This window comes from Drosophila tropicalis, unplaced genomic scaffold, assembly GCF_018151085.1.
Source record: "Drosophila tropicalis isolate 14030-0801.00 unplaced genomic scaffold, ASM1815108v1 contig_1132, whole genome shotgun sequence".
NCBI lineage: Eukaryota > Metazoa > Arthropoda > Insecta > Diptera > Drosophilidae > Drosophila > Drosophila tropicalis.
In genome coordinates this window covers 60887-72312 of record NW_027172501.1, presented here as the reverse complement: position 1 = coordinate 72312, position 11426 = coordinate 60887, and the positions used below count along the sequence as shown (strand labels likewise).

At 36.1% G+C, this 11426-nt stretch overlaps 1 long non-coding RNA gene across 1 annotated transcript; it reads left to right on the top strand.

The window, feature by feature from the left end:
- The first annotated feature begins 3558 nt into the window (after positions 1-3558).
- LOC137574454 (uncharacterized) lies at positions 3559-4449 on the top strand. Its single transcript, XR_011032010.1, has 3 exons — positions 3559-3666; positions 3736-3953; positions 4013-4449. It is a non-coding gene; the product is annotated as an uncharacterized lncRNA (long non-coding RNA).
- The last annotated feature ends 6977 nt before the right edge of the window (positions 4450-11426 follow it).

Genomic DNA, 11426 nt, shown 5'->3' with positions numbered 1-11426 from the left:
GACAAAACGCATAGTGCCCTAATAAAATCATCCAGGATTAGCAGGTGAGCCCATGCCCAAAGTTCCCCCTTATTTTTACTTGAGTGCGGTAGGGACCCAACTTACTAAAGATGTTTAGTACTAGTTAGTTAACAATAAACTATATATTATCGTTTAATACACCCAGCATTATTTCTTTATATGTGACCAAATTATGTCTACATTTTCCCTTCCCTTTTCCTTGGCCACTTAACAATGAGTGGAGCCAGAGTTGCCAAGTCTACGTATTTGTACGTAGATCTACGTATTTCGAAGGAGATCTACGTATCTACGTACGAAGAGACTAAAACTACGTACTTTCAAAAAATATTGAAAAAATTTGTAAAACCCAAAGTTTTTGGGTAATAAAAATATATTACGAATTAAATAAAAAAAAAGACGATATGATTTATATTGGGTTAGCAGCTCGAAATTCCGTTTTCCATATGTTGACGTTTTTTCAATGGGTTAGCAGCGCTAAATTGCAAAAAGATTGGCAGAGCTTACTTCAGAATTTGTGCTTGAAATTGGAAGTGAAAAATTTATGTGAAAAATGGAAATTTTAACAAGTGACACCGACGAAGAAGCATACGTAACTCCAACCAAGAAAAGGAAAGTACACTACGACGCGAAGTACTCAGAAGCTTGGGAAAAAAGTATTCCTGGTTGACGAAAAGCAGTAAGGGTAATGGTTTGTCATATTGCAAATCTTGCAAATCAGACCTCAAACGCTGTTCAGACAAGAGGGATTTAGAAAAGCATGAAGCTTCTGTTAAGCATAAGAAAAATTCGAGAAGTATGTATAGAGTTGCGTTTTATACTTGTTAAGTTCTTGTCGTGTGTCCACCTGCTTTTTGTGCTCTTTTTATATGTACGTTAGTATTTCCTTTAACAAATTGTTATGTGAAAAATTTACTAAACAGTGTTTCATGTTGGTTTTTATATGTTATTTTAGTTGTTATTACTTTACTCTTAGGCATCGATCAACCAACTATATTTTTTTTATTGCCTGAGCCGTCAACTTCTTTTAAAAATAAGGTTAAATGTGCTGAAATACAGATGGCTTTCTTTTTTGGCGAAAAACAATCTTTCCTTTGCTTTGGCGAAAGATCTCAGCAGTATCATACAATCTGTTGCTAGCGATCCCAAAGTCGTACATTCACTAAAATTTGGACGGACAAAGGCTCAAGCTATAATAACATCGGTAACTGGACAAGTGGCAGAGGACGACTTAATAGAATTAAAATCGAATAAGTTTTCGCTTATTGTCGATGAAAGTACAGACAGATCTACAAGGAAACATCTCGCTCTTATTGCAAGAACTGCAGTGGCATTTAAAGTACAAGATACTTTTTTGGGGCTTATTGCAGTCACTGACAGCTCTGCCACGGCATTGCCAAATGAATGCAAAAATTTTTTTGAAGAAAGGGTCATACCATATCAGCAGAACATGATAGGATTTGCTACAGATGGATGCAATGCAATGTTTGGCCAAAACCACTCTCTTTCGCAACTGCTGAAGAAGGATATTCCGAATTTGTTTTTGATGAAATGTATATGTCACTCATTTCACCTCTGCGCGTCTTATGTTTGCAAAAAATTGCCAAAAAAAGTGGTAAAAACTTTATATCAAAAAGCCCAAAACGTATCGGAGAGTATAAGGAGTTTCAGTCTTTCGTTAATGTGAAACCACACAAACTTTTACATATCGGACAAACAAGGTGGCTATCTCTGCTTCAAATAGTTGAAAGGCTGTTAGAACAACTGCCTGCGTTAAGACTTTACTTTCAAGGAGCTGCATTGAATGACCAGTTAAAATCTGCAGAGCCGATTCTCCAAATGTGCTTAGATTCAACGACAGAACTGTATTTGGAGTTTCTGAAATTTGTGTTGCCCTATTTCAACAATTTAAACAAGGAAATGCAGTCAGAAAGTCCAAAATTGTATTTGCTGTACGAAAATCTTCTTACACTTTACAAGACAATAGTTGAGTGCTTTCTAAATTCGGAGTTTTTATTATTACCTGATGAAGAATTACTAAAGATTGATTTCGTTAACGATGAGAACCATTTGCCCTTAAAAGATATGTATTTCGGAGGAAACTTTGCGGCTTTGTTGACAAAAAAAAAAAAAATAATATGGAACGAGATAAAATCATAGAGACTCAAAACTCCTGCCTTCAATTTTATATTGAAAGTTTAAGGGAACTACAAAATTGGTTTTCCATTGAGGATGAGGAGCTGCAGAAAATGAAAAGTTTACACTTCTTAAATCCAGCGACAATACTAAACAATAGTTTGAAAGCAAAGCTACCATCTATTGCACATTTGGGGCAAATGTTTCCAGGTATGTTTTTTATTGTCTTATGAACAGAATTTTTAATTAGTTCTTATTATTTACAGGATTGTGTTCACAAGATATGACGTTTTATGTTTTTTATTGTCTTATGAACAGAATTTTTAATTAGTTCTTATTATTTACAGGATTGTGTTCACAAGATATGACGGAGCTAGACCGCGAATGGCGACTTCTCCGGAACATTAATTTTCCCTTCAAAGAGGAGAAAGGGGTACCGCCAGACGTCTTTTGGCGTTGTGTTTCAAACGTAAAAAACGGAAATTCAACCCACATGTTTCCCTTCTTGACGGAGTTAACCCAAAATTTGCTTGTTTTGCCACATAGCAGTGCTAATGTTGAGCGTTTATTTTCAGAAATTAATTTAATTAAGACAAATAACAGAAACAAATTAGAAACGGACACTTTAAAAGGATTGCTTCACACCAAAAGTGGATTAAAGGAAAACTTAGAGCCTTCTGACAAACACCTAAAATATTTTAATCAAAACATGTATAAATTTTTGTAAAACATGTACATAAATTAATATGTATAATTTAAACAATGTAATTTGCTTTCTAAAATGACAAATGAAAATAATAACAACGAAGTACAATACAGTTAATTTAAAAATTTAATTGTTTCTTAATTTTTTTATTGTTTTTAAGCTTTAAAAAAAGTACGTAGATATACGTATTTCACGAAGGATCAGCGGACTTCGGCAGGATGAGTTATTTTTCTGCAGACGAAGTCAGTCGCTGGTCTCTGGGCTCAGTCACTCAAGGTGAAGAGGCATATTTTATACGTATGCCATTCAATAATATATATATATATATATATATATATATATATATATATCGAGTCAACGCAGAAGCAGAATTTTATATATATGTATATATATTGTAATGTACAGGAATTTCAGTTATTTTAAAATTCAACTGATTTCGATTATTTAGTATTTTTGTTGTTGTTATCGATATTTACTAAAGTGGTGAGAATCGAAATTTAGGTAACCAGCTGAAAAAAGAGTGAACTAAGTGGCAACGCCACACAGCTGATCGGTTTATTTTACATTGCTTTACATTATTTTTCTATAAATGGAGTTTGGATAAAACAACAAGAAAAATAAGGCAAAAGAGACTAATTGGACAGCGTGGTTTTTGGAAAAGTGTTCTTTCTTTCCTCCACGTGAATTCCAACTGATCGGACGTATTTGTCCAAAGTTTTAAATAACCCAATAGGGGAGTGCATCATAACCCCTACGCGTGTGCGAAAACCAAATTGTATGCGTGTGTATGTGTTCAAGAGATTGATGTAAGTTAATTTCATTGCAATAATTCTCGAATTATTGTATATTTAACTTATGCATTTTCTCTTTAACAGCATCGGAAATAGTTTCCATCAAGTATTGGCAATTTCTCTAACAGATTCGCCGTACTTGACATTTTCGTTGAGACACCTGTCTTCGGCAGACTTGCCCCCAGCAGTCTCAAAATTTTTGTGAGTGAACTGTTTGCGGCAGTCAAAGGCTTGAACCGACGATCGATTGTGAAAATCCGAGAGTTAAATATATTTAACTTTTACCTCGGATGGTAGTAAGGGTAAATAAAAAAAGATAAATTCCCAATATTGTTTTGTGTCTTATACAGTGTTATTATAGATATGGCGTTAGCGAAACAAAGTGAAGGTTGAGGCATTTATAATTGTCAACATCGCACTTTCGCTTATCCTGCCTCCCATTTAATCTAGACCTTACAAACCGAACACGTGGAGGATTATAAACCTAGAAGGATGTACAAAACCTAACCTTTTTCTCAATCTTAACCTAACCTAAAGCGTGTAGGATTATAAAATAGAAGGATGTTTTAAAATCTAACCTTTCTACGGACAAAACCTAACCTCGCTCAACACGTTATGTAATGAAAAGAGCATTGTGGAATTATTTTCAAGTACAACTAAGGCGTTTAATTTGCCTAAGGAGATTTTTATTCGTCTTCGGAACGGACGAAATAATCCGGATTAAGTGAAATGAGTCAACATAAGGCTCCACAGTAGTTTTGAATCAATTTTAAGTTAAGTTTACATTGAATTTCCTTTTTTTTTTGTTGTTTGTTGGCTAAATGGTTCAATGTTAAAGGAAATGGAATTCAATGGCAGTGTATATTTTCGTTAGCTAATAATTTTCATTTTTCAGAATTTGAGTATGCATGTAAATTCACAATGTAAGATGCTTTAGCTCTATTTGGATTATGTAAAGCTTCCTATTTTCAACAGCTACAACAACACAACGAAAGATCTTTCTGCGTGGGAAAAATTAACAAGCTGTAAGTGTATCTAAAACCAATTTTCCTTATATTTTTTATAAATCACTGATGAACTGAATTTATTCGGGTGAGCATTGGCATTTAATACATTGTCAATGGACATATATAGAGCAAAATCTTTTTAGAGAATGAATTGGTGAGGATATTAGCGTAATCACGCCACATAAATGTATAATTTTTTTTTGTTTTCTTTAAATTTTTTTTATTGACTAATGTTAAAAGTTTAATTACAGTAAAGTTAGGAAATCATGAATATTAAATAGTAAAGTAATCATTAGTAATAAGAACAATATGCAACATTTGCAACCTTTATAATCGGATTTGTTCCGAGATTCAGCTATTTAGCTAAACTGTTATGAAAATGAAGAATTTTTGTAGATCAAATTGATCGAATCTATAGCAAGATGATGCTAATTATTTTGAATTGTTTGAATAAATTTTAAGTTTATTATGAATCATTGATTTCTTTTTAGTTCCCTGATGTAGAAGGAGAAGTCCTAGCTTTCATTTGGGAGTCTGCGATAACTTTCGCTGGCAGGCTCATGGTAGGGTGGGTACAGACGCGGAGCGCAATTATCATCTATAGCGCCTGCAAGAAATGATGTCCGAAACTCTTTTGTATTCTTCTCTAATAAAATCCAGGCAAGGGATTCGGTTAATATGAATAGCCGACATACATAAAATACGCTGTGAAAATACTAGCTATGACGTTCACAAAGAACCCCCCCACAGGCTGTTTTTGCTAGTCGTTTAGGAATCCCCATTGAGCAGTCATATGCAGACTAAACACCTTCTCAAAAGTCTATCACACGCGTTCTCAATATAATATAAGTGGTTCGGGTAACTCTAGTTGGAAATCGAGGTACAGTCCTGGTGGGGAACAGCGGGAGTAGGTTTATCCGTTCTGCCTCCATTTTATTGAGCAAAAGGATCGCAGTGTCACTACCCTTTGTGTTTTGCTGACCTATGTCGACAGTTACAGGGTGCAAACCAGGAGTGTTAGACTGCTACTTTATTTTATTGATATATATGTGTAGTTCTCTTTGGCTAATACATATATAAGGCGGGATGTCCCAATTTAATTGAGATTTTGTCGTCATGTGTCTGGTTCTATTACATATTTGGCGCCCAACGTGGGGCCATAACGAAAGGTCCTAGAAAAGTGGTCTTACTTTTCAGGGCAAGAGTTGGTGCCATGGACGAGAGGTTAAAATTGTTTTTACACTTTAGGTAAAGGGGGTCGAATAACATCAGACTATATTGAGCCTTCGTCAGAAAAGACCGAATGTGTCATTGACTTTCTTTATTTCTTTCTTTTTTGTTTTTTTTTTGCTCTCTACTGACTGAGGAAAATTTAGCTTGGAATTCGTCTTGTAGCCAGACTACAATAGCGACCACTAAAACACTCTTTAGGACGTAGATGGTATTCTTTTTTCATTCTATTTTTGTGTAAAGTTGAATGTTATGGATGCGGTCTCTATGCAACTAAATGGAAATCGTATGGTAGTAATTCTGCCACAGCGACCTGTAGTAGTAGGATTGGCTAAGTAAACTTCGTCTTTTCGCATAATTTCTGGTACTCTAATACTGGTATTGGCGACTTAAGTCTAGCTTGGAATTCGTAACGTAGTGTATTTACGTCTACGACCACTAGAGCGCTAAACCAATAGCTTGGAGGATCTTTTTGTTTCTTTCTATTTTTTTTTCTCTTTTCTCCTTTGTGTTATGTATTTGCTATAAGATTCGATCAACGGATTGGATTTTTGGAATTCTTTATAATTGCGAAGCAGCTATAAAGACCAACCAATTCAGGGTGAATTAATACGGGCATTATATAAGAAGGGAAAAAATAACCAATCAATCTTTTTTTTTTTCTCTCTTTCGAAAGCACCAGGTGCAAATGGAACCCTATAATTTAAATAGTGCAGTCATAAACTATGCTAGGAAATTCAGGTTTTTAGCCAAGCTAAATCCTGACCAGTTAAAAGAGTGATGCATCTAAAATTATTTGCCAGGCGCAAACTAGTGTATTCGTTAATTTTTTCCTTTCATTTTCCTAAATATGTTTTGGGATATATTAGAGTATAGGACTCATTATTAAAAAAAAAGACGATAGTGACTTCAAATTCACGTTAAGGGAACGATATGATTTAAGAGAAAATACCAATTAAAATTTCATCACGAGATATTATTAACATATTAAAATTAATCAGATATTTGTCAAAATGGTTCTCACTAGGAGTGAAGAAAACTTAGCTCATGAGATCTCAGATGCGTTATGCTCAATTTGTCAAAAAGCAGTATGGGCCACGCAAGAGTTGGTGGTGAAAACTTCATGCCATCATCTATTTCATAAAAATTGTATATCCGAATGGATTGATCAGTTTAATGTTTGTCAAGTTTGTAATGCGTCGATACGTAGAGCAGATTTGGAAGTGCAAAACGTGCCATTTGCAGAGATAGAATCCGAACGTCCTATAAACATAGGTGCAATCACAACAGGAGCGGTGCCGAAAGGCCCAAATACACGCTCTCGTAGAAATATTAGTGGGGGTGAACAAGCTAATCAAGTAACTGCAAATATAGAGATGTCTGCAGGAGATCGCCCCACAACGATAAGAAAACAACGAGGAAGACCTCAAGGAAATGGGTCCAATATACCTCGTCGAAGCTTAGACGCTAGTAGAAGACCAGCGCGAGCCTCGATAGAAATTGATTATGACAGAATTAGCAGTCAAATAGAGTCCATAATAGACCGAAGGATGGGACAACTGGGAATTGCAGAGCAACATATAAATGCGTCAGCGCAAAACCAAAGTATTCCTAGGAGTTCATCGACAGGCAGACCAAGCAGAACGGGTCATAACCCAGACAAAATTACACAGCTAATTCATAGTTGGAATGTAAAATTTGACGGTTCGTCAAAAGGAGTTACGGTCGAAGAGTTTCTTTATCGAATCAAAACGTTAACTGAGGATTGCTTAGACCAAGATTTTGATGCAGTATGCAAGAATTTGCATATTCTTTTAGTAGGCAAAGAATTGGAGTGGTATTGGAGATACCGTAGAGATGTTGTAAACTTAGAGTGGTCAGAATTTTGTGCAGCCATGAAATATCAATATAAAGATTACAGAAATGATGCAGATATACTAGAAGATATTCGTGGGCGTAAACAAAAAGTAGGAGAAACCTTTGAAAACTTTTACGATGAGATTATGACGCAGATGTCACGTATGTCGAAAAGCATAGACGAAGAACAACTCATTCAGCTGCTCACACGTAATTTATTGCCAGACATTCGTCATGAATTGTTGTATATACCTATTCTCTCTATACCTCATCTTCGAAAGCTAGTGCAAATGCGAGAAAATTTATTAGGGGATATAGTCTCTAGGAGAGCAAATAAAACTTCAGCCAATTTTCAGTATGCTAAACGCAACATTGCAGAAGTAGAAGAGCCAGAAAAGTTCGAACTCTCCGAAAAGATGGATTTAAATGTGTACAATGTTGAAGCAGTGCAAGCTCCGCTTAAAGTATTTCGGTGTTGGAATTGTGATGCAGAGGGACATGGCTGGGACAACTGTTTAGAACCGCGCACTATATTTTGTTACGGGTGTGGCTCAAAAAACGTATATAAGCCCCAATGTAAAAATTGTATCGCCAAGAAAGCGGAAAACTTAGTGAAGGGTCCATCGGTGAAAGCTCGGATGGCCCCGAAAAATCTTTAATTGAAATATTACCTGATTTACCGGCTAGCTCAGAACCAATAGAGCAAGCAAACAAAATACCAGACTTACCTTTTAACTGTTACGATAAGACGCCAGTTATATCGTCAGTGAAACCTTATCAAGAACGTTTGAGAAATTATCTCAAAGTGCGTGGTAGAATTTTTGGACGCAATCCAATTTCACCTCGGTCACGACCAAAGAGATCTACTATGCGATTGCGAACTTTTTGGAAAGTAGTTAGGCAAACTAAGCGTTTACTTATTTCGTCAATGATTCATGAAAAGTCGGATGGAAGATTGTATGCGGAAGTATCATTTTTAAATTTTTGTGAACAAGGTCTTTTAGATACCGGCGCGAACATAAGTTGCGTGGGATCGACTTTGGCGTCAGAAGATTGGTCAAAGTATCCAAAGTTTCGTCGTATTTCTTCCCAAGTTAAAACAGCGGATGGACAAGATCAACCAGTCATCGGTTTCATTACGTTGGATATTACCTATAAAAACAAAACTAGACCGATAAAGTTATTCCTCATACCATCCATTCAGAAAAGGATGATATTGGGAATAGATTTTTGGAAAGCGTTTCAATTAGCGCCAGGGTTGTTATCAGCTTTAGATTACGTAAGCGAATTCAGAATTCGAGATAGTAAGGAGGAACAATTATACCCATTATCTGACGGCCAAAAGAGACAACTTCAAGCCATTATTTCATTATTTCCGTCATTTGAAAGGAAAGGGCTTGGGCGAACAACGTTGATTAAACATCATATAGATGTCGGATCGGCAAAACCGATTAAGCAAAGGTTTTACCCTGTATCCCCAGCAGTGGAAAAATTAATGTATAGCGAAGTTGATCGAATGATAGAATTAGGAGTTATAGAGTTATCAAATAGTCCGTGGAGTTCTCCGATGAGATTAGTAGTTAAACCTGAGAAAGTGAGATTATGTCTGGATGCTAGAAAAATAAATGCATGTACGACAAAGGATGCATATCCGTTACCAAGTATTGATGGGATATTCGCACGGCTTCCTCGTGACGAAATCATTACTAAAATCGATCTTAAAGATGCGTATTGGCAAGTGGAATTATCAGAAGAATCTCGTGGGATCACAGCATTTACTATTCCAGGAAGGCCATTGTACCAATTTCGAGTAATGCCATTCGGATTGTGCAATGCCCCACAAACTATGTGCAGGTTAATGGACGAAGTTATTCCAGCGGACTTGAAGTATTGTTGTTTTGGATATCTTGATGATTTATGTGTAGTAACAGCAGATTTTGATTCACATATATCAGTATTGATGAGATTAGCGGATCAATTTCGTAAAGCGAATCTAATGTTAAATCTCAAGAAGAGTCAGTTTTGTGTGACCGAAGTTAAATATTTAGGGTACATAATTGGCAGAGGCGGAATTTCAACCGATCCAAGCAAGATTGAATCGATTTTGCAATGGCCTACACCAAAGTCCCTAAAACAAACGCGTGGATTTTTAGGATTAGCAGGATGGTATCGAAGATTCATCGCAAACTTTTCAGAAATTGCAGCGCCGATTACAGATTTGCTAGGAAAGAAAACGAAGTTTGAATGGACCGATAGTGCGCAGAAAGCTTTTGATGATCTCAAAAGACAACTGACGATGGCTCCAGTTTTGCAAAACCCTGATTTTAGTAAAAAGTTTTTTCTTCAATGTGATGCAAGCGATGTTGGTGTTGGTGCAGTTTTAGTGCAATTGGATTTGGAAGGTGGAGAAAAACCCATAGCCTATATGTCCAAAAAGCTAAACGCGGCACAAAGAAATTACAGTGTCACGGAACGTGAATGCTTAGCCGTAGTTTGGGGTGTAGAACGCTATCGTTGTTATCTAGAACTTCAAGATTTTGAGATTGTTACAGATCATGCCAGTCTATCTTGGTTGATGAAGCAGTCCAATCTTAAAGGGCGTCTAGCGAGATGGGCTATGCAATTGCAAGGTTATAAATTTGAGATAAGTCATAGAAAGGGACGAGAACATATAGTACCAGATGCATTGTCGCGTATGTACTTCGAAGAGATCGCGCAATTAGACTCATTTGGGCCAGAAATTAATTTATCTTCAGACTGTTTTAAGGATGAAGAGTATCAAAAACTAAAGGAGAAAGTACTACAAAATGTGCAATCATACCCTGATATCAAGGTCATGGATAACTTGGTGTATATTAGGACTGAACATAATGATGGTACCGAGGAGTGCAAAAAGAAAATGTGGAAATTGTGGGTGCCGCAAAGATTGACCGCAGAAGTTATATCACGTGCTCATGATTCCACGATTACAGCTCATGGAGGCATGGTGAAAACCGTGGAACTAATAAAAAGACATTTATATTGGCCAGGGATGGTTTCCGAGATTCGAGAATATGTGCGTAATTGTGAGGTATGTAAGTGTACTAAACCTCCTAATAGGACATTAAAACCACCCATGGGTAAACAGGCAGTGTCTGAACGACCGTTTCAACGATTGTACATCGACCTCTTAGGACCATATCCAAGGAGTAGAAAAGGAAACATAGGTTTACTTATTGTATTAGATCATTTAACCAAATTTCAATGGCTTTGTCCAGTGAAAAACTTTACGACAAAACCAATTATAGAGTTTCTTCAAAGTCAGATTTTTCTATCCTATGGAGTGCCAGAAATTTTAATTAGTGATAATGGAGTTCAGTTTAAATCAAACGAATTTAATTCATTTTTAACTACGTTTGGAGTTCAGCATACTTATACAGCTGCATATTCCCCTCAATCAAATGCTTCAGAGAGAGTAAATCGCTCGATCGTGTCAGCTATTCGTTCGTATTTAAAATCTGATCAAACAGAGTGGGATACCCATACCCAAGAAATAAGTTGTGCCTTAAGAAATAGTTATCATCAAAGTTTAAAGATATCTCCATACCATGCGGTATATGGATTAGATATGATAACACATGCAAGTCAATATAAACTGCTAAGGAATTTAACAATGTTAGATGAACCAGTAGTACAGCTCGA